The sequence below is a fragment of the Haliaeetus albicilla genome, chromosome 5 (genome assembly GCF_947461875.1).
Source record: "Haliaeetus albicilla chromosome 5, bHalAlb1.1, whole genome shotgun sequence".
Taxonomy (NCBI): Eukaryota; Metazoa; Chordata; class Aves; order Accipitriformes; family Accipitridae; genus Haliaeetus; species Haliaeetus albicilla.
The window spans coordinates 4,900,935-4,927,305 of record NC_091487.1 but is presented as its reverse complement, the minus strand read 5'-3'; the positions used below and the strand labels follow the sequence as shown (position 1 = coordinate 4,927,305).

The following is a 26,371-nucleotide window of genomic DNA, read 5'->3' as shown; positions in this document are numbered from 1 at the left end:
TGCAGCGAAATGGGAGAGGAAAGGTGGTGGTTTAATGCTTATCTTTGTTTCTCAGTACTCAAATCTATTTTAACTAGCAATAAATTATTTTTTCTTGTGTTGTCCACAACAGTAATCAGTAATCTCCCTGACTTTATCTCAATCTTTAAGCTCTCTAAGCCTAGTTCCCCCAGTGCTGCTAGGCAGGGGGAGCAAGTGAGCAGCTGGGTGGGTGTTTGGCTGTTGGCCAAGGCTAACTCACCACACAACTTTTCAATAAAATCTAAAAAAATTAAAGTTATTCTGACTCTGCTGTTAAGTGGTGCTGTTTAACTGACACCACACACAAGAATCATACATTTTCAATTAGGCTGCATATCAAAGGCTGCCAATCTTCACTCTTCATTAGAAGATTAATCTGTCATGGTGCCGGAGACATTTGCTCACTACAGGCAGGATGAGGCCCCATCATTTCAATCCAGCAGCTTATTTTTTGCCTACCGTCGTGCATTGTGCTAGTGTCTCTCCAACAGCTCTAGGCCTGCAGCACGAAGTCATACACGTGCATGGCAAGGAAACGGGACAGCAGGGTGTCAAAGCCAGCAAAATAAAGATGTAATCCAAACCAGTGACAGAAGGAATAACACAGCAATGCAGAGGAGACTCACAACAGCACTTGGCAACGCCGCAATCAAAGCAGACCCCCTAGTTATCCGTCATACGAAACTAGGCACTTGCAGCCATCACACAGCAAAGCTCGTCCAAGCTCAGCAGGAGCAGGCACAGGGAAGAAACAGTGCATCAGTGAGTGGAGCTAGGGCCACACAAATGCAGGTGAATGATCCAGGAAACGGCATCTGGATGCAGAGGACGTTTCTCGCCACTAAACTGCTTTGCAGCTTGCAAACCACAGAACCTGCTCAAAGAGACCAGAGAGACTTTGGAACACTCAAAAGCACTGGCGTGTGACTAGTGACACACTATGGCTAAATTGCTTAAGATGGAGACAGAAGGCAGGCAAGGCTACACACTAAAAATACTTCTCAGCCAAAGTATCTGCTTGGTTTTATACAGATACTTAAAAGAAGAATACACACACAACATATTCTGCTGAACTAACTCAGCTACAGATAAACTTGGGGGTTTGGCAAGTAAACTGCAGTAGAGACCAGCATTAAATACAGTATCTTTTTGCATGACTGTTTTAAAAGACTGTTTAAAATCTAAGCTAATTTTGAAACCTACCAATTCTGTGGATCTTTAATCTTTTTTTGGCTACATTTTTAAAGATTTTTTTTTTTCCATTAATAACTCAAGAGTTACTTGAAGTAAAAAATAGTTTTATATTTTCAGAGCTTTGTAGTTGATACGCCTAGCAACTAACACAAATTTTCAGAAATTCCAAGCATAGCACAAATTCTACCGTAATTCATTTTTTAAAGAAGAAAAGAAAGGCCCCAAAATAGCATCTAAATTTCAGTAAAGGATAGCTTCTGCACACTCAAGTGCCTTGTTAACTGTGAGAATTTTTGCTGCAAATCTTTCCCCTTTCACATCTCATCTTCAAAATTCAGTAACACAGACCTACTACAGGACACCAGAAATAATTCTGGTGCAATTCTTTCCAGGTTAACAATCATTTTAGAAGTATGAACTTTTAGAAGAGTTCACCTGAAAACATCAGATTCTGGTTTGTTTCAGAAGACTTTTAGACTTAGTATTGCAAAAATAGCTTTATAAGCAAGACAGAAAAGGAAAAAATACACGTATTGCTATCTAACTCAGTATTCCCTACTACTCCCCTCCAGTACAATTGATTTTTTTTTTTTTTGGGGGGGGGGGGGGGGGGGTCCTCCTCTTGGGCAAAACAGCAAATATGAATAAGAACCACCAAATCACCAAGACACTAAGCAGAAAATAAGATACCCACAACTGTGTTTTAAAAAGGATGGTTTAAGTGAACCAGATTTTGAGTTGGGTATTATTACTTTACTGTGAAAATACTCAGCACATTTTCAGGCTCCCCAGTGGAGCAGCTGGTGTGAGCACACCATAGAGCAGAAGACCATAACGTTACAAATCAAACATGCCAGCTCCAGAGCTCCTACTCACCACACTGGCTTTCGTCAACAAATTGCTACCAAATCCCTCTCCCAAAAGCCAGCTGAAGCTTGCTAGCCTGAAAACTAAATTACTGAAGTAATCACCAAGCCTCATCAGCTTGATCTCTCACCATTTAACATCTCGTACTAATTCTCTATGACCTTGCAGGAAATAGTTTCAAACAGCTCCCTCAAGAAAGTGAGTTTCAAGCCTTAGTTTTTCCATTCTGAGCCATCCCTGCACTATTTCATAGCTCTGATAATTGTACCACTGACTAACCTCCAACTGGGAATAACTGTTTTTATCATCACTATTAAAAACAGTCCCTCACACTGTTAGGAATCTGGAAACTCATTGTAGCTGCATCCCACCCTTCGGCCTCTCAAAACACTACAGAGCGATGAAACTATGTGCTGAAACCAGAGGATCCCTGTGCTGAACAACTCCTGTAATTTCTGGGTAATTACAACTGCTTCCTAAGCAAAGGCAGCCGTGGAGGTTTGGTTATTGATTTTAGAGGGACAAGTGGCATGAGATCTTAAAAGGTCAAAGTGAACTTAAGAGTTTTCTGTACTGGACTGGGAAAATTAAATTCTTTTTAGAAATGCAGCAGCATGTTAAAAAGCCTCACGCATTCACCTAGTTTTGCAGTATTTGTGGTTTGTGGTTTTTTTAAAAAGTAAAAAGATTCATCTCCAGTTTTCGTTTCCTAAAAGCACATTATCTTGTTTTTTATACCTTAGCCAGAAGAGTGACTGATAGCTCACAGAGAAGTACCAAGGTGCAAAAAAATAAGAGTTGAAAGAAGAATGGATTTAAAAAACAGCTTTTAATTATCTGAAGGTACAGTTGCCAAGTAGACAGCAAAGAGGCTGTGCATCACATGCAGACGGGAAAATTCCCCCAGGTTTATTTCACAGTCAATTACAGTGGATTAACCTATTAGTAAGAGCAAAATATATTATTTTTTTTTAATGCAAGTTTCAACAACTTGAAAAATCATTGCTGATCCTGTGTATCAAAGTATGAGTGGCAATCTGTTTTATCACATTTCCAGTCATCACAGTCCATAAACACACCCTACAAGCAACCTCTCCCTCTTTTTTAATGCATCTTCTGTCATTATTTCCTTCTCAGGGAACGGCAGCCCTCTTGGCTTCCTGTTTTGAGTATCATTTTATACATCCATTAAACGTTTTTTTAATTGTTGTTAGAGAAGCATCAAGCACCTCCAAACTCTCACACACACCTTTGCACAAACTCACAGGCGCTTGTATTATTCACTTCTGCCTCTGCGAGATGTGACTGTACAAGGTATTTGTCAAACAGAAAGGCATCGCAGCACCGAAGAGCAGCTTTCCAGGATCCCTGTGCTAAATACTGGGTGTGCCTACTTTTGTTTGGTATCAAGTTCCTTCTGCTGGCTCCACTGCAAGAGCAAACTACATGGATACTTAAGTTTTTCCCACCTCCAAAAACATTTGCTCCTTTTCTAAGTTCTCCAGACTTCCTTCCCCTTTACCATATCACAAAGCCTCTCTTTTTAGCAAGGCTGCCTTCTTGATAGTCCATCACTATTATCTTCTTGTTCACTGCAGAGCAGCATGAATCACTGAATCTTGCAGAGCTTCCAGTCCTTTTAGCTCAAGGCCAGGCACCGAATTCAAGCATCCTGATTTAGAGAGAGGGCTGTTAAAACTCCTTCCCTGCCTCTTTTTTTAACACTCTACAGCTTTCTGTCCTGGGAGGCAACAAAAATGCTATAAGAAATGCCAGTTTCTGTTAAATATCCTCAATTCGTGTGACACTGAACATTTAAAACAATTATGTTGCTCCCAAATCTTGCGCTATAACAGCTTTTATTCCACAAAGTGTAGAGATGAGCAAAATTACTTCAGCATGAAGGAGTTTTAGTTGGTTGTTTGCTGAATCCCACAGCATTTCAAGTTAACATTCAGGCTTGGCACGACCAACCATCCGCTCAAACACACAGCACAATGTCACCCCTCAAAACCCCACTGTTCAACCTAAAGGCACTTTTTTTATTTTAAGGGTGCGTCAGCTGCTAACTGAAAGTGGGAATGCTTCATTTAGCACACACACTTGTTAAACTGCTCACAGCATGCAAATAAAATACCGCATTGTGCAAAAGTCATTCAGTCTCCCCATCCGTAGATATGAGCAATGGAACCGCGTCCAGGAAAGAGAAACTTGGAACAACATGCAAATATTTCAGTCCCTTATTCCCAATATTCACATACTACACTAAAGCCCACATCCCTGTCATGCCGAGGGGTGACCATGTTGAGAATCTGCTGTACATAATGGGTGGGAAAACGACCATTATCTGTCTTGCCCCAGTACTGCACCCTTTTATTTGTAGTTATTACTGCAAACTGCTTTTTTTTCCAGACAATGGTTGTGTTATTATAGGTACCTTCATGCTGTGCCAAAGCACATACACACAGCAATTCAGAACAATCAGCCTTGTTTTCATGGGAGCAAAGGTTGCAGCCAAATGAAATGGGTGGAGATCACATTAAACAATCTTGGAATCTGCTAATAGGATATAGGAAAATGTGACCATAATGCAGATGCAGAGTTCCCCTTTCACCTTCCAATGTTATGGATAAAATAAAAGCTTTGGAAAACCAATTAAAACTCTTTGAACAACATTAAGCAAGTCGAAGTGTTCTCAGTGTGCTTGCAAGACCACTGAGAAGTTCTTTAAAATTAAAACAAAAAAGTGCCCTTTCAAAGCTCTGAAACCAGAGAGCAAGGTTCCCCACCCCAGAACACCACCTGTTTAAAAGATATAGGATACCTGCAAGATGTCTGCTTATCCACGGTAAAGAGCAGCTCATCAAGACGACTGTTCCTGTCTTAAAGACATGATCAGCCCCTCCTCTGCCTAAGAGGGGAATTTTCATACTGAAGCACCTTGCTTGGTCAGCTGTAACCTGCATTCCCCTTGTTTGCTTTTGAGATGTGCATTAGTCAGCTTTCTCCTTCACAAATCTGATCGTGCCTCTGCATGATCATACACTGAAGTCATGTCCTTGAGTCTGTGACATCAGTCTGTTGCCATGGTAACGTACAGGGCAGTCCAAAATTCAGTATTATGGCATCACTGCAGGATCAGACAGCAGAGCAAGCCAACGCCTGAGAGCTGGTTAATGCAGCACAAACAGCTAAGACATTTAAATCTAAATGTTAAAGTGTAACTGCACTTTATCATTATATTCTTCATAAATATGGCTAGAAGCCTCTCGTCAAGAAAGACGATCCAGAAGGTCATTAAGTTGAAGACAAACAGGCAAGCCATCATGCGTCACTAAAAAGAAGGGCAATATGTTTCCAAGGATGGCCATCAAGTATGAAGAAAGCTTAGTTCAGCTCTCTGAATAGAAACCACCATCTGTTCCTAAGGCAACACCAGACCTGCCTAAAGAGATTGTTCACAGAGAAACAGGGATGGCCCCTTGGCACCCCGGATCAAGTGCTGGGTTGCACGCAGTTTTTCTGGAAATCATACCAGAGTGTCACAGCACTGTTACCTCTTTGGAAGAGATAGCATTACATAAGACATGGTTCTTCAATTTCAAGCTTCGAAGCAAAGATCAGTGCATCATTAACCCAACCTGTAACAAAGCCATGTAGTTAAAAAAGGGTGGTACCTTCAAAGAGTTGCTATTCCATGTAGGGTTAGACATTACAGTTCTGTGGGTTCCTTGCACACTCATGAGAATGGCATTTCTGAAGAGCAAAAGGGAAGGAAAAAGGAAATTAGTGACACGGTAATGATGTTACAACTACTATCCAGCTCTTAAAACCCGAAAGATCCGGTTTGCCCAGTGCAAAGGGCATGTGGGAACAACAATCAATGCATTGCTGACATGTGGAGCACCACCAGTTCGAGCAGGTCTTCAGTGCCAACTGACTGAGTACACCCCAAAAAGAGTTCAAGTTCAGCAACTACAGTCGAAGGCAGCAGCCCTGCCACAAGGAGAAGTCCCGCTGGGTGGCAGGGCAGAAGCTGCTTTGGCATCATGGGAGCCCAGGCTGCAAGGACAGCAAAGAGAACGGAACACAAAGCTCTCAGTAGCTCTCACGCCGGACCCCTTTCTTTACGTGTTCCTCCATTCTCATCATGCACAAGTGTTTAGAGGTCTGGGTGTGGATTCCCAGTCACTGCTTTAACACCCAAATTCCTCAAGACCCTTGAGTACCACTGCTTTTGCATGTTCAGCCTCCGGGTAAACCCAGCCACTCCCCATATACTTGACTGGTTTCAGTTCACCTCCTTCCACTTTCTCTTATGAATCCACGCGTCTCTTGTTAACTCACTCAATATTTCCTTCTGCAAAGATGACCTCCATCCTTCCTATAACCTCAGACGCACCCACAATTTCTTAACAGTGCCATTAACAAGCTGCAGGCGCAACAAGGAACATTTCATGCTCTCTACAGGTAACCCTCACCCTCTCCTAACCCCTCCTCCCAGGTCCCTGACTATAATTACCCCATGCCTCATTATCTAATACCGAACACATGCCTCGGGGCTGGGAACCATTGTTTATTTGTCTCTGCAACGCCACACACCCCAGTGGTGTTGTATAAATAAATTCCACAACCTGTTTGAGCCTGAACTTGATTCAGGCCTGAATTACACCAGTTTCTAAATGAGTGGTGCAAATACCTTCACTCGCTCCCTGCTCACTTACGCAATCAGCCACCATAGGCAGTTCCAGTGCCAAACATCACGATAGCTAATTGCTCCTATAGACCACAACTGCAGAGAAAACAAAATTTAAATCCCTCTACTTTTAAATACAAATTGCAAATTATAAAGGGAAGAAGAGACAGGCAAGAGGCACACTGCTCTCAGCATGAGGACACCTGAATGACAAGTTCCACGTGTCAATGTCACTGCTCAGCCACCAAAGCATCCAGGCTTTGCCCCAACCTCAGTCCTTAAACACCTGGCAGGTTACCCAGTTGCAAGTCTGAAGTACTATGGAGGCTGAGATTCTGAATGCAACTTTAAGCCAAATGGATTTCGGAGCAAAATAAAGCCAGCAGGCTTCATCTCCATGGTGCTCCTGCAACATAACATAGGCTGAACAAGTTACTCAGGGTAGAGGTCTTTCTTATTAACTACCTAGTAAATTCAGATTAAAGTCGGACAGCATTTTCCCCTCCCTCGCATAAAGATCAGATGCTATCTGAATCAATCCAGCTTCTGTAAGAAGGAAAACTTGCTCACAGCTACATGACACCACACACAATCTACAGGACTGCAGCCCTTCAGGTACTCATTAAACTTTTCCCCCAGAAAAGTCTCCAGTACTGGATAATTTGCCTCCAATTGATTTTCTGCAGTCAAGATGGATCATAACTAAGTACTGGATATTGAAGCACACAAGTAGCCCCAGTGCACCCATCCCAGCTCATGAACACACAAATGCAAAAACCTGTGGACACTCATCACCTACCCTCCCAGTCACGTGTGTTGATTCAAGCAACCATACATTGCTTCAGAGGAGTGATCAAACCCCCAAGCCAAACACAAGAAAGAGGAAGTAAGTACCGAGGCACACTTCAACCATTCAGAGGTAAACAAAGGCCAGAGAAGAGCCAAGGCTGGGTGGCTGCGGTGGAAGCTTCGTTAGCAAACTTCAAGAAAAGCGGAGCATGGGGAAGGCGACTCACCATCCAAATGGTCACAAGAGCCTTGTCAACTTGCATAGACCCAAGGGCAATGCCAAAAATACTAAGCGCAGCTCTGGGTAGGCAAACAGACCATTTTGAGACACAGAATTAGCTTTTTTACTAGAGAAAGGGAACACAACTGCACACAACCGTTCAACAGCAAAGCAGAATCCAGCACTGTGGGTTTGAGACATCTGTGAGAGACACCATTTCATCAGCCAGCAGTCCACCACAGCACAAAAGATGCCAAGCTCTTGCTCTAAGCAATGGTGTTTACCCTCATTGTAAGCATTCAGGTGGAGGACCTTCACCCACTCATAGGAAGGAGCTGTGCTTTGTAGACCCTTTCTCACTACCCAGCCGAACCTCCTGTCCATAGGTGAGTCCCTTTCCACCTATATTACCCTCAGAGCAGGTTGGCCAGCATGAGAGAAAGTTATCGCAGCCCATCCTTTAGCTTCTTTTCCCTACAAATGCAAGGTCCCTGACCTCTTTTTAAAAGGCAGCTGGGCACCCGGGTTACCACACAAGACTCACATGGCCTACAACCTTCTCCCGAGGAAACTGTGGCAAAGAACATGCTGGGTCAACTTGCCCAGTGGGCTGGGGTTCAGGCAGCCCTGCTGCCAGATAACACTCCAGGCTTGAACCTAGTTTTTACTTAGGCAATACCCAATCCAGCCTGCCAGCCTCCCGTCCCTGCAGTATCAGTGGCTAAAAACAGATGCAGGAATCTGATCGGCTACAGATTTTCACAGGAAAAAAAAAAAAAAAAAAAAAGTATTTTCCCCCTATACAAATAAATAAATACCTCCTTAAAAAAAAGGTGATGCAGTTCATCTCATTAGAAGAACCTATATTGTTCTTATCAAAGCATGGATCCATTCCAGATCACAATGCACAGGCCAGCCTGCAAAGCATGTTTGGGTCTTTCCCTCTGAAAGCCACTCTATAAATGCAAGACCCAGCTAAGGGGCCTTGTACTCCTTAATTCTTTGAAATTCACCATCACTTCACCTTAAGTTATTCCCAGAGCTTAATACTGCAGTTGGATCCATACTGAGTCACTCTACATGATCAACCCCATCAGCCCAGTTACAACCAAGCCCAAACTTACAAAAACTATCAACATTAAAAAAGCATATTGTATTTTCTTTCCCCAAGACGTTTTACCTGTCAACAAGTATCTGCCTTCATGTGTTACCATCCTCCCATCACCCTGACTTGAGTTACCCTGCTTACAGCAAAAAGCAGCGAGAGCCAAAAGCACTCTGCCTGGAGTCCAAGCAGAGCTTGCAAGAACAGACCCCCTTTGGGGCAGCAGCAGTTGAGTTCCATTTAATGCGAAAACAAACTACTTTTCCATTCAAGTCAGAAGCAGAGACAAAGAATTGTATGTAGCTCAGACTGCACAGTCAGCTAGCTGTCTTTTTAGGAATCGATCAGATTTAACAGTTCTATGGCAGTCCAGAAAAAGTTAGCCTGACAAGAGTTTAAGCTTTTGCCGAGTACTACACTATGCAAAATCCAGGCACTGGTCTGCGGTGCTCTCACAGCCTTAAGCCGGTACCTCAAAAATCATTATCATGATCAACATCAGTTCCAAGAAGGTATTTTATCAGGATTCAGCCTGATGCACAAATGCACTTTTATCCCATTTCAAAGAAAGACAAAAACCCTCTCCGAAGCTCTGCCCAATAATTCTCTTTTGCATCATACAGGTTGCATACAACGCCATTTCTACACTGGGGAACCGAAACACACAATTCTGCTACAGCCTCATCAACGTGACCACTCTCACCAGAGGGACTCATATTCTGAAGCAGCAAGCTTGGTAGCAGAGGATGCTCGGGCTGTTTTACTTGACTATTCAGGGCCTAATGCAGACAGAGAAACTAATTTACACGTATCACTATGGGAAGGAAATATAATCTAAATTTCATTGGTTTATATCTAAACCCTTTGAGACTTCTAACGTCAAAGCTAAACAGATCTTCACCTGGCAAACTACTTGGAGAGCCTTCAGCTGAAGCTGCCAGGTAAGGGAATGCAGTATTTTAGGATATTTTTGCTACATACACTGGGGACACACCTCTAACATGCACAAAGCCCAGAGAAGCATCATGACAGCTGCAAAAACAACTTTGTCCTGGCTAACGTTCACATAATGAAATTACAGTTTCACTCCAGGGAAAAAGGAAAAAGCACTTAAGTTTTGTTTAGATTAAAGTGCTGCAAGCAATGCCACTTAGCTGCTATCAGAGCAGATTGCAGGGCTGCTCCAATGATTATCCAGTAATGAAGTAACTGGAAGGTATGCAATTAGTCCCATCTCCTCCTCCTCCTCCCCCCCTCAAAAAGAAAAAAAAAAAAAACCCGACCAAAAAAAACCCCACACAGCACAGACGTTATCACCTCTATCTCTAGCTCTGCTACCCTCATCACTTAAAATACCTACAAAGCAAAGTAGGGCTGTCACTTACAAGCTGCTAACAAGCCTGGCTTGGCCCTGACTGGCAGCAAAGGTGATATTCTCAGCATTTCCCGAGAAGAAAGTTACTGGTTTACTTAATGGGATGTTTTCTCAGGTACCCACACACGCATATATTAAGCTTAACATGCCTGCATTTAGCTATTCCAGTAAAAGCACACCACTTTTCAGAGGGAAAAAGCACTGCTGTTCCTACTAGCTTTCAGTTAAAGCATCTCTCACTAATCCTCCAATCCTCCTGGGCACCACCACTGTGAAGTGAATATATTAAACTCAGGACACAGGTATCACTTGCTGGCGCTCTGTCTAGCTTTACTGACTCCAGCCTGAAAATGCTGGCTCATTTTACCTTAACAATTTGCACCCTACCTTCCCTTAAAGAGTTGTGCTTTATGTTTGTAAAGTGGTATACACAGCTCCTTCCGTAACTGCAGCTAATGTATGGAAGACACAGAAAGGCCCCAGACACCCCAAAGCCGAAGGGCAACTCACAGTGCATCCCTGCTTCCAAACTGCAATTCTGATAAAATACATGTTGACATTTATTCATGCTCAAAAGCTCACTCATCCTCCCCTCCACCCCAGCGATACCAGTTGGTCTAATTAAAGACAGGCCTTCTCCCAACAGCCTCTGCCTCACGTATACCCCAGTAAAGTTTCTCTATCTGTGATCACCAACTTCTACATTTACCTTTTGTTTGTTTGTTTGGTTTGTTTTGTTTTTTAAGATCTCTGGGCTTCTTCATATGGAAAGCAGCCTGACAGACTCCTCAGTCCTTAACTACCTTTGTTCAGCCTGGACAGCCACCTGATGAAAAATAATTCCTTGCTGGTCTGCTGTGACCCAAGTAACACAAGGGAGGAGGGCTGGGGGACAGGGGGGATTAGTCCAGCCCTAAAAAAAGGAATTAAAAAAAAAAAATAAAAAAAAAATCTTACAACCATTATTAATGCAACTAGCAACATCAATGAACTTGCTCTGTATAGCTCCATTATGGATGCAGCAATTTTACACTCAGATTAAGTTCCTTGACTTTTTTCCAAGTTAAGTTCTTCCCAACCTCTTAAAAACGTTTTCCCAAAGACGACTGGGCCATCCCTGCAGGACACTCTGGTGCATTCGCTTCCTTGGATTCAGTGAGGCCAGGGATGAAGCTGTGTTAACTTGACAAAATACATACACAACCCTTTCCCTGCTGGCTTCATCTACTGATCCAAAAGAGGAAAAAAGGGGAAAAAAAAAAAACCCCAAACTTTTAAGGTGAGAAGAGTATGCAGAATGCTGCAGAAACATTTGCTACAAAGGTATGCAAACTACTACTATTTATCCTACAATTTACCCTAAACCCTACAGCTGACACATCAGCGGACACCATTTTAACAATCCCGTAAGCTGTTAAAGCCTAACAAAGCAATCATTAGGAAAACTGGTTTAGTCCACTGTTGGTGGCATCCCATGCACCATCCGTGGAGGGAGCGTGACTCAAACCGCTCTGAGCTCCCGTTTGCAGCACAGGCTGTAAAGCTGCATTAAAAGAGAATTCTCAGTAACTTGTACCAAAGTGATGTCTCCAACTGCTTCTGCTGCAAGACCTATTCAAAGCAAGTTATTATACATTTTAAGATGACTACATCTGCAGTCCTACTGCATCTAAAAAAATCCATAAGCATTCTAAGAGAAACACAGGGATTTTTTCTAACACCATGGAAGATGGATTCATTGCTATCAGTAATCCTCCCACAGCCCAAATCTCAGAAGTGGTAGCAGATTTACTTAGATTTCAGACGCATAAACAAGCACTCTTTGCATCACTTCATTCATGTGTTTATCAATATAAAGTTACCTCATTTTAAAAAAGACAGTAGAGTGCCATCCTTCTTTAGAAAGGAAATTAAAAGGGAAAAAAAAGGCAAGAAACCAACAGTCTGTCCCACACTCGATAGCAAGCTCTGGTGAGCTGATGGTTAAATCGAGGTCTAGAAACCCATTTCCAGAGGACAGGCTTTCCTTAAAGGTTTTTGGGGGTTTGGGGGGGGGGGGGGGGTTGGTTTTGTTTTTTTTTTTAGAGTTCACGTACCCTGACATTCGTCTCAAGCTACCATGCCTGTTCAGCAGTGGATTGCCCAGGGTGCAAACACCCTGTGCAGGGACAGCCCTCCTCTCCCCAGGACGGGGACATGTGCAGCCAGTCAGGCAGGCAAATGAATGAGAACATCGCAGTCAGAGTGACAGGCAGCATGATACCAAACCAAGAACAGCCTAACGGCAGGAGAATAAGGGGCAGTTTTGCATATATGTTTACAGAGAGCTTCTCTCAACCTCAGGAGTCAGGACAGGCAGAAGCACAAAAGGTTTGAAAACATAAATACATTAAGACCACAGTCCTGCACTCCCAGAGTGGAGGATTCGTGGTGGAAAGGCTTTTTCTGCTTTGCAATAAAGATGTAGGTAAGGCAAAGTTCAGAACAAAAACCTCAATGAAGAGCTTTATAAATCAAAAGGGAACTGGGTTGCCTCTGGAAGCACGTGAGCTGGTGAACACAAACCCCAATTCAACACTAGCTTCTATCACTCGATACACAGCAAGTCCTGTTTGAACTCAATGTCCAAACTCTTCTTTAAAATATAGCCTCCAGTATGACACATTGCAGAAAGCCAAACCACAGGCGCAAGCCATGAGTTAGTCTTTGAAGTTTAGATACAACAGAAAATTATTTCACCTACCTAGATGCAGAGGGATAGCTGCTGCCTTTGATGCTACAAGAAATTTTGGTCTTAAACTGCCCAAACACTTCTAATTGCTTGCTGGGCTGCAGAGTGGCAACACCCAAGCCTACACATACACATGAACATAATTATGCCTGGTCTAGACTTGGGGGGGGGAGGCGCAGGGGGGGAATCTTTTCAGTGATGTTAGCATGCAAAGAAAATAATAGCATGTACAAAGAAATCTCTAGAGTGACTTATGAACAAGATTTTATGCTTGGCTTTCTGCCAATTAGAGAGGAATTAAAGAGCCTAGCAATATAACCCCGTTCATCCCAAGGAAGAAACTGCATTCTTAAGTGATCAACGGAATAAGAGGGAGGAGGAAAGAGGGACAAAGACATAGGACTGCAATTGCACATACCAAGATAGGAAGTTTCTGATGGTACCGAGACAGAAAGCGGGCTAAGACTGTAATGCAGAAAGAATAGTTCAGATTTTAAAATTAATCCAGTCTATTGCATCCAAAAGAAAATCAGCCAGTAAATAACAGCATTCCAATAAAGCAGACAGTATTTTTTTACTGTAAAATTCCAACTGTTATAATATTTTACAGATTATACGTCTTCACTGACTGCCAACCAGCGAAATCAGTAAAAGGAGGAGGTCACAAGAACAAAAGCAAACCAAGTGGAAAAGACATTGCTAGACACCTCAAGAAGCTGAAAATGTGTCAAAACCCAGCCTTTTAGTAAGGGAGAACATTTAGCAGCTATCTGCAATGATGATTTTATATCCAAACTCTTTGGAGCTTATGAATTCACATCATGAGACCAGGTTTTAGCAGAACTAGGACCAGACTTGACATGCCCCAGTTTCCCCAAGGTTACTTTCTGAAAACCATCTACACTTAAAATATTTCAAGTGCTCTTCTCACACTGCAGAAGAGCAACCAAAAGCTAACTTCTAACTTTACTGTTTTAGCATTCATTTTACCAGAAGTCAATTTCAACACTTTTTTATTTGAATGACAGAAGGAATTTTCTGTTAGATTGTAGGTTGAAAGTTATTGGAAATGGCAGCAAGCTCCTGTTTATACATATATAAAGTCACTGCAAGGAGGAAAAAAAAAATGTCACTGAAGCTTACTAAATCAAAGCTTGTAAAAGACCAAAACAACAGAATTAACTAGAAGTAGCTTAGGAGTTGCTAGGGATGTTTAAAGTTAATAAAATCCTAAATTAAATGGCTGCCGCTTAGGTTTGCCAAAAAATTATGCAAATTTCCAAAGTTCATACATAGTAATTAGCACAGCAAAAAGCAGGTCCCAAGTAAGTGATGAAGTTAGTCTCGCTCTCATTTTTCCAGCAGATGGAACTAGCTGTGTGTGAAGTTATTTTTTGCAATCAGAGATTAAACATATTATCCTGAATATCAATTCTGCAAATATAGCATATTGGATACATGCATACAAGGTATCAGGAATATGCAAAACCCAATCCGAATCCTTCTTTTCCATCATTCTAAATAGGACATTAATGAGGCTGGGGGGAGGGGTACACATTTAAGACTTCATTTTTCAAACCTATCGACTATCTGCCGACAATTTAGCTGAAACAAGTTCTCTCAAAGTACATTAGCGTTAATAGTCCAAACAGGTTTTTCCAAAGAAAAATGTCTGCCTTGACTAAAAATACATCCTCTTGATGTGCTAATTGACAAGACTACAAAAAGTCATCCAAATTGCAAGTTCAAACAATGTGCATAAACTGAAAGTCTCCAGTTTTTGCCCATTACTTCTCCAAACCCTGGTTTACAGGCGTATACATCATACATTGTGTATCGTATACTGTAACGCCCAAATCCACCTTTTCCATTCCTATTACTGATTTGACACTTACTTCATGCTTAAAAAGATACAGTCTTCTCCCAAGCCCTGCAATTCTCAAGCTACCTGCAGCAATGCGCTGAGCAATGGCTGAACCTCACATGTGCCCTTGACCAAAATACTCCACCTGTGTTCCACATTCTGAATTTAGTTTCTCTTAAGCACTCGAGCCAAGAGCTGCCCCAGTATAGCAAGTTACTCTCAAAGACATTGAAAGACCCAGCAGCTCTTCTCAGTTGTTTGCCTGCCTTAACCTTGGTATTTATGTTGTGCTTATAGAAGAAGTGTGATCCATAAAGATGTATGTCAACGCATGCATCTAGTTTAGGGGGCACCCACCTAGGACCATTCAGTCTCCTACTGCGAGTATCAGCAGATAAGTCTTGAGAAGGTGCAGGGAGGTCAACGAAAAGCACAGTTACTGCACTGATTGTGAAGAGAAAGGATAGGCTGCTTCCTGTGCAGTACGGGCACCAGCTTCCAAACAGAAAAGTGGTGAAAGAAGTGAAAACAAGCTACAAGTCTCACTACACAAACATTGCTTTGTAGCTCCAGGTAGCCCAGGAAAGGTTTCTAGAACCTGTGTGTGCTACAAAAAGAACCCAAAACTTACATAATTAAAGGAACATAGGGAAGGGAAAGTAAAGTTTAACTCTAATTTAAAAGTCAAGTAAATGACACACTTGAGTGAATACTATTAATGAAAATTGTGCAAATTAGAAGTAGATATACTGAAAGCAGTAGAAACCCTGCCCGAAACAAAATGAGAATTCTCATACAAAAATATTTCTTTGGCCAAATGAAATACTGAGTTTAAGTAAGAAAGCAAGCACTTACACCTAACGTGCTCTTCCCTGCCCCTCTCCTCCCCCCTCTCAACTAGGGAGTCTCATTTATCTCAAAGCAATCAAAAGAAAACACTTCGATTTTTAAAGTGAGAAAAGCTGCAGAAATGAAAGCCCTTTCTGGCACGAACAAGTAATATTTGAGAAATCAAAAGGAGATTCTCCAAGTTAGGGGAAGAATGAAAACAGTTCTGAATAATTTACTTTGCATAGCCCAGTTCCTGCCAAAACAGTTCCGTAAATCCCATGGTAGTTCAGATAATTTCCATTCTTAGAACAAAAAAAAGCTAGATTGAACATTAGCAACATTAATTGTGTGATATGACCTGAATGATGCAAGAACAAGTAGTTAAGTGAACCACAACATCTGCTGAATTTTTAATCACTAGTTGTTTTGCTGCAAGGCAGAAGAACATTGTATATCAGCTTCCAAGCACTGTACAGAATGGCACATTAAGACAGCAAGATTTTAACTGGCAGAAATTCAGCCTCTGTGCTACCTAAATGCCATTACTTTGCTATGAACTGCAAACATAGTAGCTTCTAAAGCAGCTTTTTTTTTTTTAATCACATGGAAAAGAGCACTATTTTCTGCACCCCAAGACACCAGTCAGCCATTTCTGAATAATTTTTTTTTAAAAGCTGACAGACATTTTCTTACCAGCCATTTATGCATCCCTCTGTAGTGTATTTTTACTCTCAAAACAGCATTATGTAGTCATGTGGCTGCCCAGCAGCAACTCACTACAAAAGAGGTAATTCAACCTCCAATGCGTAGGAAGGTGATCAATGTAAACATTCATATTACCTCTGTACTGCAGCAAGACATGCAACTGCAACATGTTTAGGCATACCTGAGATATATTTAATCTATCTGCCTCTGATACCCATTGCAATGACACTGCAGACACCTAGTTTTTACCCTGAACTGGCTGTCCAAGTGAGTACCATTAACATGAGTTGCACAAGCCCACCCCATACCTGTACCAGCCAGTCCTGCTGTGGTTTCTCTGTGTTTGATACCCAAAATAGCTAGATTAAAACCAACCACCATGCCTACAGTGGTAAATACATCTCCAGTTATGCTCTAGGCACGAGACCGCAACAGCAGGATTAGCAAGTGATACAGTAGATACTCCCCTTCCACAACAAGACAAAAAGGAAAAGTTATTTGGGGAATCAACACAAATTCCAAATACAAATCCAACAACTATACCCAGAATGTGCACTATGAGCAATTATTCCGATTCATACAAGTGGGGAAAAAATTACATTTAAAAAAAAAAAAAGTTTGTCACACTGGCTTTAATAGATTCTACTTTAATAAGTTAATAGAATCAAAATAGCTTAGGAAACAAAACCAGTAAAATATGGTACAAATTAAAAAACGAGCAGCCACACATACCAAAGCAGTGTTCTTGTGCCCTCCTTACTGCAGAGCTTACAAAGCTGGGAACTTGATCTCTAACCAGCAACTTTCACTAAACTAAGACCTCCTTCAAAAGCTTATATGGATGGATAGGAACATCTAGTAATACGTCCAATGACCCAATAATCCACAAAAGCCAAAAAAAAGCAGCAGACAGGGATGACAGACATGCATGCTTCCAAAGCTACATTATCTTTAATCATAGGCTTAGGATCAGTCCTATGTTTTCCTTACAGACTCAACTACTGGGTACAAGATAAGCTGCTATCTTCTCTGAAACCAGGTATCAAACCTGCAATGGGAATACTGAAATATACCCTATCTGCTGGTAATAAAGCAACCGGTGTTTGAGGATTATATTGAATTGCTTGTTTTGTTATGCTACAGGGCAGCAAGAAGTGAAAATAACACATTATGATGAATGTGTTGACACCTGGAACCTCAGGGACAGTTAGTACCTACGTTGCATTGTGCGTCTACAACACAGTATTCAACTTCACAGCACCAGAAATCAACCTTGGCACCTCTGTGCCCCAAAACCACAGCCCTTCCTGGCATGGGAACTACAGGCCAGTCTCTGTGAGCACACGCTCTCACTGCTAGCTGCTATTCAAGCTGGCAGAGAGCTCACCAATGCCGTGGTGCACGTCCACAGCACGCTACAAGACGAGCTTCCAATTTTAAGGGACACAGAAAGATGTTTTATATGCCTATAAGAAAATTAGTTGCAGCTTAGTGCTTGACAAGTCATTCATGCCTCTTCACGATCCTTACCTAAATGGAGAAAAGATTCGAGAGAGCATTTAGCGCAAGTGAAATGTACAGAGCTTCCTCCTCAACCTCTGCTCATTCTCCAATTAAGTATGAAAGAGACAACTTAGTCATACGGAGCGTGCAAGATCATTTTAAGACACTGCTATTAAATCAAATCCCACAACTTTTCACACCTATTAAAATGGAACTTTGTCATTAGAAGGGGGGATTTTGATAAGCGCAATGCAATTAACAGACACTGCCTTTGTTACCAGGCTGCTTGTGATGAAGCCCAGGCTCCTTGACATTCCATTTCTTTCCCTCAAAGGGTCTGTGCTACAGCAAATTTATGGTTTTTAGCATGTAAGAGGAGAATTGGGCATGTTACCTTCAAAACCAGTCAATAAGGCTCTTTCACTCAGGCCCAGGGAAGGAGGGTGGCTGCTGGAAAGCAATACAAGGCACTCCCTTCCCCCTCCCCTCAGGACCCAAAAACGCTGCATTCAAAACACTCCCATCCCCTGCAGCAAGGGATTAGCCATTTATTAAAAAGGAATCAAAACACTGTAAAAAGCTTCCAGTTAAGATTTCAAGAAAAAAAAAAAACAACAAACAAAAAAAATGCAACACTGGTGCAACTGGAGTGGCATTAGAAATTCTTCTGGGCACTGAAGAACAAGTAGCTCAAACGTAAGCAGGATGTCATTTGTCTGGACGATGCTGATGAAATGGCTCAAAAGGAGAACAGAACTAGATTATTTTTTTTAGTCAGTCATTCTGCTGCCTCCGCGTTAAGCAATAACAACATCAACAACCTACAGGCATCTACAGATTTAGACTTTGGACTTCCAAAACAACTGCCTACCTCCATGCTTTTTTTTATTTTTTGGCTCTTCTCTAGGGGTGACAGACAATTATAATGGCCAATTATGTAAAACCTTTCATCCGAGAAAACACGAAGCACTACGCAAACACTCATTAAGACTCGCGACTCGAGTCTGCGCTGGGCGCTTAGCCGGTTCAAAGCTAGCCTGGATATCGCGAGCTACCAAAACTGGATACCGAGAGCTATGGCATAGCCAAGATAGCATGCAGCGCAGCAGGGTTAACCACTTGAGTATTTACACAGCTTCGCAGGCGGGTTTTACAGCCCACAACGAACCCCGAGCCGCTGCGGCTGTGCTTTACAGCCCCATCCAAGCCGGTTATTTAAAAGCAGAGCAGAGAGACATACACTGCTGTTGGGCGTTGTACAAAGCACCTCGCAGGACAAGCGTTAGACCCACTTCTCTGGCTGATAAAGGGTGATTTTTTCCAACTGGAAGCCACACGGTGCAACTCAATAACCTCAGTTTACTGAAGAAATTAAAAGCTACTCTTATTGTTTCAAGTAAGGCCTTGGAGGAAGTAATTTTGAGAAGAAATCACTTCCACTGTAATTGTACTTTTAACCTTTCCTTAGGTTCTTACACCATCCCCACGCGAACGCATTATTAGAAATGTTATCTACAATATCTCATAACAATTAAGGCTTTCTTCTTGGATCACTGTTTATGTTTACTGAGCTTCACAATCCTTCCCCCTAAAAGGCTGATAGATGTATGAAACACAGGGTAAGTCGTACAGAAAAACACGATCAGGAAGTGACAGTACTCAGAAGATCAAAATTTGGGGAAAAATACATGGATTTTTTTTGGCTTGCTGTTTTTTTGTTTGGTTGTTTTTTTTCAATAAAGGAAAACCCTGCATGCTTGCCTGCAGGTCCACGAAGAGACCGCGACCTGCAAGAAAGCAGGGCAGCTCCGGACACCCCCCGCGACCCCGTCGCGCTGCCCGCAGTCACGCGTGGGTCGGCCGCGTTATGCAACCGCTGGGAAGGAGAGATGCTCCGCGACCCCCACGCCTGACCCCGGCCGTCAGGAGGAGACGGGACCCGGCACCCACGGAGGGATCTTTTCCCCCGGGCCCCCCCCCCCTTCCCTCCCTCCCACCGCCGCCGCGGGCTCACGCTGTCAGGCGGGAAGGCCACGGGAGCGCTGCCAGCGGAGCCGGGGAAGGGGCACAACGGGGAAACCGTAATAAACCCCCTCCCGGGGAGGCGGCCGCCTCCGACAGCGCGGTGCCCCCGGCACGGCAGAAGGGTGCCGGCGCTGAGGGGAGCACCGGGAATCAAATCAAATCAAATCAACCCGAGAGGGGGGCGGCCGTCTCGCCGCACCGGGGGAACGAGGAGGCCCGGTGCCCTCTCCACGGGGCCCGGCGCCGCGCAGCTCCGTCCGGCGAGCGGCCAGCGGCCCCTCGGCGGCCCCCGGAGCCGCCATGGCCGGCCGGGAGAACGGGCGGTGCGTGCGGGGCCTGCTCGCCGCCCACCTGCCCGCCCCGGCCCGCGGCCCCGAACCGAGCCGAACCGCCGGCCCCCCGCTCCCGGCCCCGCCGCGCCGCACCGCACCGCCAGAAGCCTACCCGGAACGGGGAGGAAGGGAACGTCCCGGCGGCGGCGAGCTGCGCGGAACCGCCAGGCTGGGCTCGGCGCGGTCGGATTCTCCCCCCCCGCCCCCCCGCTCCCAGCCGCGGCGGCGGGAGGGGCCGCGCACGGCCGCGCCAATCCGCGCCCGGGGCGGGGCGGCACCGGGACGGGCCCGGACCCGCCGGGGAGGGCCGCGGCCCCGCCGACCGCCCCCGCGTCGTGCCAGGCACCGGCCGTCCCGCCGCGCCAGGCACCCGTCGGGGCGGGCAGCGCCGGCGGCGGGGGGCCCGACTCGGGGCCTCTCGGGTCCCCCTCCCTCGGGCTCTCGTCACGGCGCCCAGGCGCTCCGCCGCGGCCCTTTGGCGGGCCCGGAGCTCGCCTCAGGGCCGCAGCGGTCTCCTCAGAGCGGGGCCGGGCCCGTGGGGTCCCGGCCGGCGGGTTCAAGGGCCAGGGGCGTTTTCAGGGCAGACCCCGGTGCTGGGGACCGGCAGGGTCGAGGCCTTGCCGGAGTCCCCAGCGCTGGCAGGCGTGGGGCCCCCGCAGCCTTGCTCGTCCTGGTGTCTCCAGGCTTGGAGCCTTGCTGCCCGTGTGCCGTGAGGTTTAGCGACCAACGTGGCACGGAAGGCGACGGGGGTGCCAGCTCCCACCCCCCCTGCGTGGCACCGGCAGCCTACGAGTGGGTTTAGTATGGGGATAACAGGCTAAAAATCGGTATAGTCCTCTGCAAGAGGCCAAAGAAACTCATTTGGTAGACCTTTTCAGCTTTAAAATCTACTTAACTCCTGACTGCAGGGCCAAAAGAGCTGCCAAGAGGTCACTGGGAGCGTGAAGCGTTAGTCCTTCAGGGTGCTGGAACCCCACCAGCATCTTGCCAGCTAGCGTATTTCAGCAACGTTGCCTCCCCGGCACAATCACTAAATACCCTTTGCCGTCATTTGTGCGGTTGCTGCCCTCAGCAGAGGAAAAACATGAGCTGCTCCGCTTGGTGTAGATGTGTCCTAGGAGGCATGGCTGTGCAGACTCCCGGCAACGGTTCTTCACGCAAGCATCACTCCAGCCATCTTCTCTATGCCGTCCTCGCAAAGCCCTCAGCCTGCAGGGAGAAAGAGACAGGCACCAGAGAAATCCTCCAAAACCAAAGGTATTGAGAACAAGAGTGAAATGCGAAGGGAAGGCATCGGGAAAAGGGGGATTAAGCAGTGGCACCAGATGGTAGCTTGAGCCTAAAGGGGTTCCTGCAAGAAGGAGCCTTCCCCCTCTTCAAAAGAAGATTTCAGCGGTTCGTTTCTGCTTAGAGGGAAGCGGGGAGGGAGGCAGGTCCCCGCGGAGGACCACAGATGACCCAGGGTGAGAGCAGGGGTAAGCAAACCTAAAAGGCCTGGTTTCTCTGACCTGCAGGAGAGCAGCCATGGAGACACTACTTATTCTGTGTAATGCAATACTGTGAAAAGATCCTTGAGACCATTCTTAAGCTAAAAAGCAGCGTAAGTGTGTCAGCACAGCACTGTGCCGCAGTAGTCCTGACGAGGGGCAGAGCTAATTAGCCAAGGCACAGGATCACATTAACATGGCATCTCAGATGGCTGAGATGAATCTCCCAAAGTCTCTGGAGTCCCTGTTGACTACGGCCGCTATATACAAAGTGAGGACGGGAGGGAAGATAGAGGTAAAATGAGTTGCTGAAGGTCAAATATTAGATCAGTGACAGTACGGAAAACAGAACCTACAGTTCCTCACCCCTCCAGTACCTTCTCCTCTGAACTGTAACAAAACCCCAGAACAACAATGGGATTTAGCTGTTGCTGACACAGTAGCTTCATGTGTTCCGGGCGAAGGTTCTGTATTTTGGTATAGGACCATGGTGATTTGTTTGTGCACGTGAAAAAAAAACTATTTACTAGCATGGTACCACAGTTCAGTGACATACACTGACACACAAGATATCGCCAGATGACTTAAAGGGAAATGAAATATGTGCCCTGTCATATTAGAAAAAGGCCCCCCAACGGTACAGAGCCAATCTTTTGTTGTAAGTTGATAAAGACAGCTAAATGCCATTTGCTGCTAAGTGACTTCTAATGATTAAATAAACTTTCTCCCCCCCTGCCCCCCTGGGGCATTTAGTGATAATATAAGAAAGATTTTGCACATTGTTTAGCTTACATGGCCATCTGGCACTTTTGCATTTCAGTAGCCTTGAACATTAAAAAAACAATAGATAAAGAAAACCAGTCCTATCTTATCGGAGACCTGGAGAAGTTTAACTCTGTCAGAGTACATAGGACTAACCAAGTCGTTACAGCTCTTTTATTGTTTCCATCTTAATTAACGGTCATATTCCTCAAAGCTTTGTGTTGTACTCTCTAAACCAAGCTGTTCCTTACCGCCTTTGTAACTCCAGCAGTCGCATCCAGCTTCCATATGAGATGTTCTGTTTCTGGGCAATGGAGACACAAAGGAGGCGCGTGCTGAGAAAAAATACATACAGGTTTTAAGCCAAAATAAAAAAAAAATACTAGAAGTCTTGTCTAAGCTAGGGAAAATGATGTTCTTTTCAAATGAAAACTCAATGGTCTTGGCCTAACGCAATTAGAAACCTACTTCATGCTGCTGAAACATCGTCTAATACCACCGCACTAAGCGGTTTCTTTATCTGCCTTTGCTAAAGGGGATAAAAGTACAATTCACCCAAAGTAACCCACTCCAATGAAAGTGGAAATGACAAAAAGTTTGGTCTCAACTCAGCAGTGGCCCATGGTTGAATCCAGCATTTTTTCTTTGGTTAATTCCAGCTCCCCTCTTCCCCATGGAAGAATACCAAGAAGGTTCAAGTCTGTTTGGAAAGAAATGTGATTTCCTTAAGAATGTGGCTTTAGGCCTTGAAGGATGAAACCAGCTGCAGGATGCTTTCACCTGTAGTGCTAGAGTGGGTTTTTGACCAAAACCTGTAACAGCAGGGAACATTCGGTGTAAACACACCATAAATTAACAGAGGATGTAAAGATATGCTGAGATAAAAACTACCCAGGCTTTGCTTCCAACTCTACTTTGCATTGTAAGATTGCTAGTTTGCGTTTTAGGCTAGCTCCAGTGAAAGCTGGGAGCTTATAAATGTGCTACAACATCTAGCTATTAGGTATCAGGCTGCCAGAGTGCAATATAATACCCAGAGTTGGGTACCTCGTCTTTCTATTTATAGCCTGGAGACTGTTAGACACCTCCCAAGGGCGAGTGGAAACTCCCACCTCCCAAGCAGAGACCTGGTTGCAGGAAAGATCAAACCAGGGATGTATTAGACTTGCTTTGCATAGCCAGCGTGTAGGCGTTTCCATCAGCTCGGGATCCTGGGCCCACACATCTGGGGTTCAGGAGTCTGCAAGTGCTCTTTGAAGGAACAGAGGAAGGTTACCGGTTTCTTTTTAACACTGTGGGCTGTAGGGGTTGCATTTGATGTCGTTTGTTTTATGTGCTAATCTAGGTGATAGAGCAAATACCCAGGAAAGGCAAGACGCTTTCCAAGCTCATCCTGGTGAGAGTCCAAATGTCTCTCTCTCCTACCTGCTCGGACCATACCCTCCTCCCAGGCTACAGGCTGAGGCATTAGGGGTTTGGTGGGTAGCTATCTCACACTCCTGTTGAAAACGTGCTACTTTGCAAAATGAAACCCAAAGAACAGAGCAAGAAAATGCAGCAGAAGGCTTAACTGTGTTTCCTAGTTGTTGTAAGACAGGAATTTAGCTTCTGTTTGCTGCTCCTAGAATTTGTTCTGGTTTTTAAACTAACAACCACTTCAGATGAAAAGCATAAGCAGAAATGGGAACAACAGCCAATGCACCGTAATGGTTTTGCTGCACAACACTTGATTAAGAGGTTATCAATTAAATTTGGCAGGAGGACTACTCTGTGCCCTCTGCAGCGTCGTGCTGTGCTCCACATACAGTAGTTTGCCTACAGAGGCTTTTCTTTGACTCCATGCAAGTGGCAAGTATGTGGCGCTGTGGGCTACGGCTTTATAATTCCATTTGGCTGAACTTTCACCAAAAATATGTTTAGAAATTGGATTATTTCAGGGCTAAATTTGGAGATGGGTTTCCCTACATGCTCCATATTGCTCTTCAGTAAGGTGCAGTTATGCAAGGCTGGGAAGAATTACCCTCACAAAGAACAATATCCCATGTGAATGAACGAAGAGTAGAAAGAGCAAGTTAGCAGATTTCCACATAATGATCTCCTCAGTACAATATGTATCTAATAACGACAGTCATATTGTCAAGAAATAGATAAATTCAAATTGGTTCTCAAAGCTTCAATGGCTAAAATGTAGGCACATTATCGTAAAATCATCAGGACTGTATGAGAATGGCAGGTTTAACCTTTCAGGCATGTATAATATCTGTACAGTATAATGAGTTTATATATTCATATTGCTTATCTATATTAAATGGTAATATGTTCATTGTTCTTAACACAATAAAATCAGTAGCAATCAGGAATTTGGTTGACAAACGCGTGATTACCGTGTTTTGTCTTAAAGTGACACTGCAATACTTTAAAATCATGGCATTATTCAAATACATCAAGACCCTTGCGGTGACCTAGATACTGTCAGTGGAAGGTGTCACTGCAGCGTGTTAAGGAAACCCATTCTGGCTTTAACCTAGCTAGCTCAGGTAACAACCAGCAAAGCTGCACGGCAGAGCCTGAGCCTGCCAAGGACCCCAGTTAGGTACTTGGGTTGCTAGTCTGCCTTGAAGCGTGTACCGCTGCGTTATCGCTGATGTTGTTATTCGAGTTAGTGAGATTAAAGCCCCAGCTGTAGCGCAGCCACACTTCCTAAATTCAGTATCAACATCCACGAGTGGAAATTAGCAAATGTGCCAGTTTAGGTGCTCCAAGGAGCAAACAAGTATTGTTTCAGCATGAAGGAATCCTTCAGATGCGGGTATGCATTGAGAAAAAATGATTTTTGGTTGGAAGGAAGACACTCCTAATTTTTTCCCTAAAACTTGTGGTTCAGCATGGCTGACATCATTGGACTATATCCTGATATCATAACGTAGAACTGCTGAATGCCCTCAAATTCCACTATATGGGAGAAAAAGAGGAGTAACAAAAATCAGCAAACACCGAAGACTGCATCGGATTGGACTCTGTGGGCAGAGTCTACAAATGTGAACTCCTGTAGTTGTTGTTTAACTGGATCTTTTTCATACCATTGGGGAACCTGGCAGCAGTCAATAACCTTCACACTAATCTTTTTTTTCCTATAGTAAATCAATGATTGTAGGATTAAGTCCAGATGTTCAAAGTTTGTGAATCTTTGCTGTAACCCCTGGCAGTCCATAGAGGGAACTGGGGGTGACACTTCTCTGACTACTCCAACCCAACTCTCCAGTGACGCCAAGACTGATCGCTACTGTGGTGAACAGCTCTGCGCTCAGACCAAATGGTCTTTAATCCACTTACTGCTGTCTTTTTTCACCGTAATCGCGTTTGTATAAAAATTTACTGACGTTTTACTGTCATGCCGTACGGAGGTCCTGCATTTTTAGGCCGTCTGCAAGGTATGGTTGTCCTCCACCGTTTACCCTCACGCCTGCGGCTCAGCGGTTTCCTCGTTAGCAACACTCTTCTCTCAAATGCCGTCCACATTTTTGCAGTGCCACCAAGTGGCTGGTCTCTTCATTAGCATTTCTGCATTTCGATTTTGCCGATTTTTATGAACGAACCCAGAACAAATTGCCTTGCAGGTGCGAATCGCATTAAACACAGCCCACCCCAGGAGGGCCGGTACGATGCAAATACAAGAGAGAATACAGGGGCAGCAAAGGCTCGGCACAGCCCCAGGCCCTTTCAAGCCTGTGTAAACCCGGCTTTCGGTTCTTCAGGAGGCAGCACTGAGGTACGGACATAGGCCTGCCTGGCCGCCGGGAGGGCGGTTGCGAGGCCCGCGGGCCCCTCACGCTGCCCCCGCGTCCCCGTGGGGCGGGAGGGCAC

At 44.5% G+C, this 26,371-nt stretch overlaps 1 protein-coding gene across 5 annotated transcripts in view; it reads right to left on the bottom strand.

The window, feature by feature from the left end:
• The window catches only part of FBXO34 (F-box protein 34), a 40,170-nt gene extending 19,646 nt beyond the window's left edge, over positions 1–20,524 (bottom strand). For 2 of the 5 annotated variants that reach the window (XM_069783118.1, XM_069783119.1), the window contains exons 1-2: positions 20,371–20,523; positions 5,760–5,838 (exon numbers count right to left, since the gene is read on the bottom strand). The gene's annotated coding sequence lies outside the window, so the exon portion shown is untranslated. Of the gene's footprint in view, positions 1–5,759; positions 5,839–20,370 lie in introns of all 5 variants that reach the window. The other 3 variants (XM_069783124.1, XM_069783122.1, XM_069783121.1) reach the window with 3 other exon arrangements.
• Positions 20,525–26,371: the final 5,847 nt, after the last annotated feature.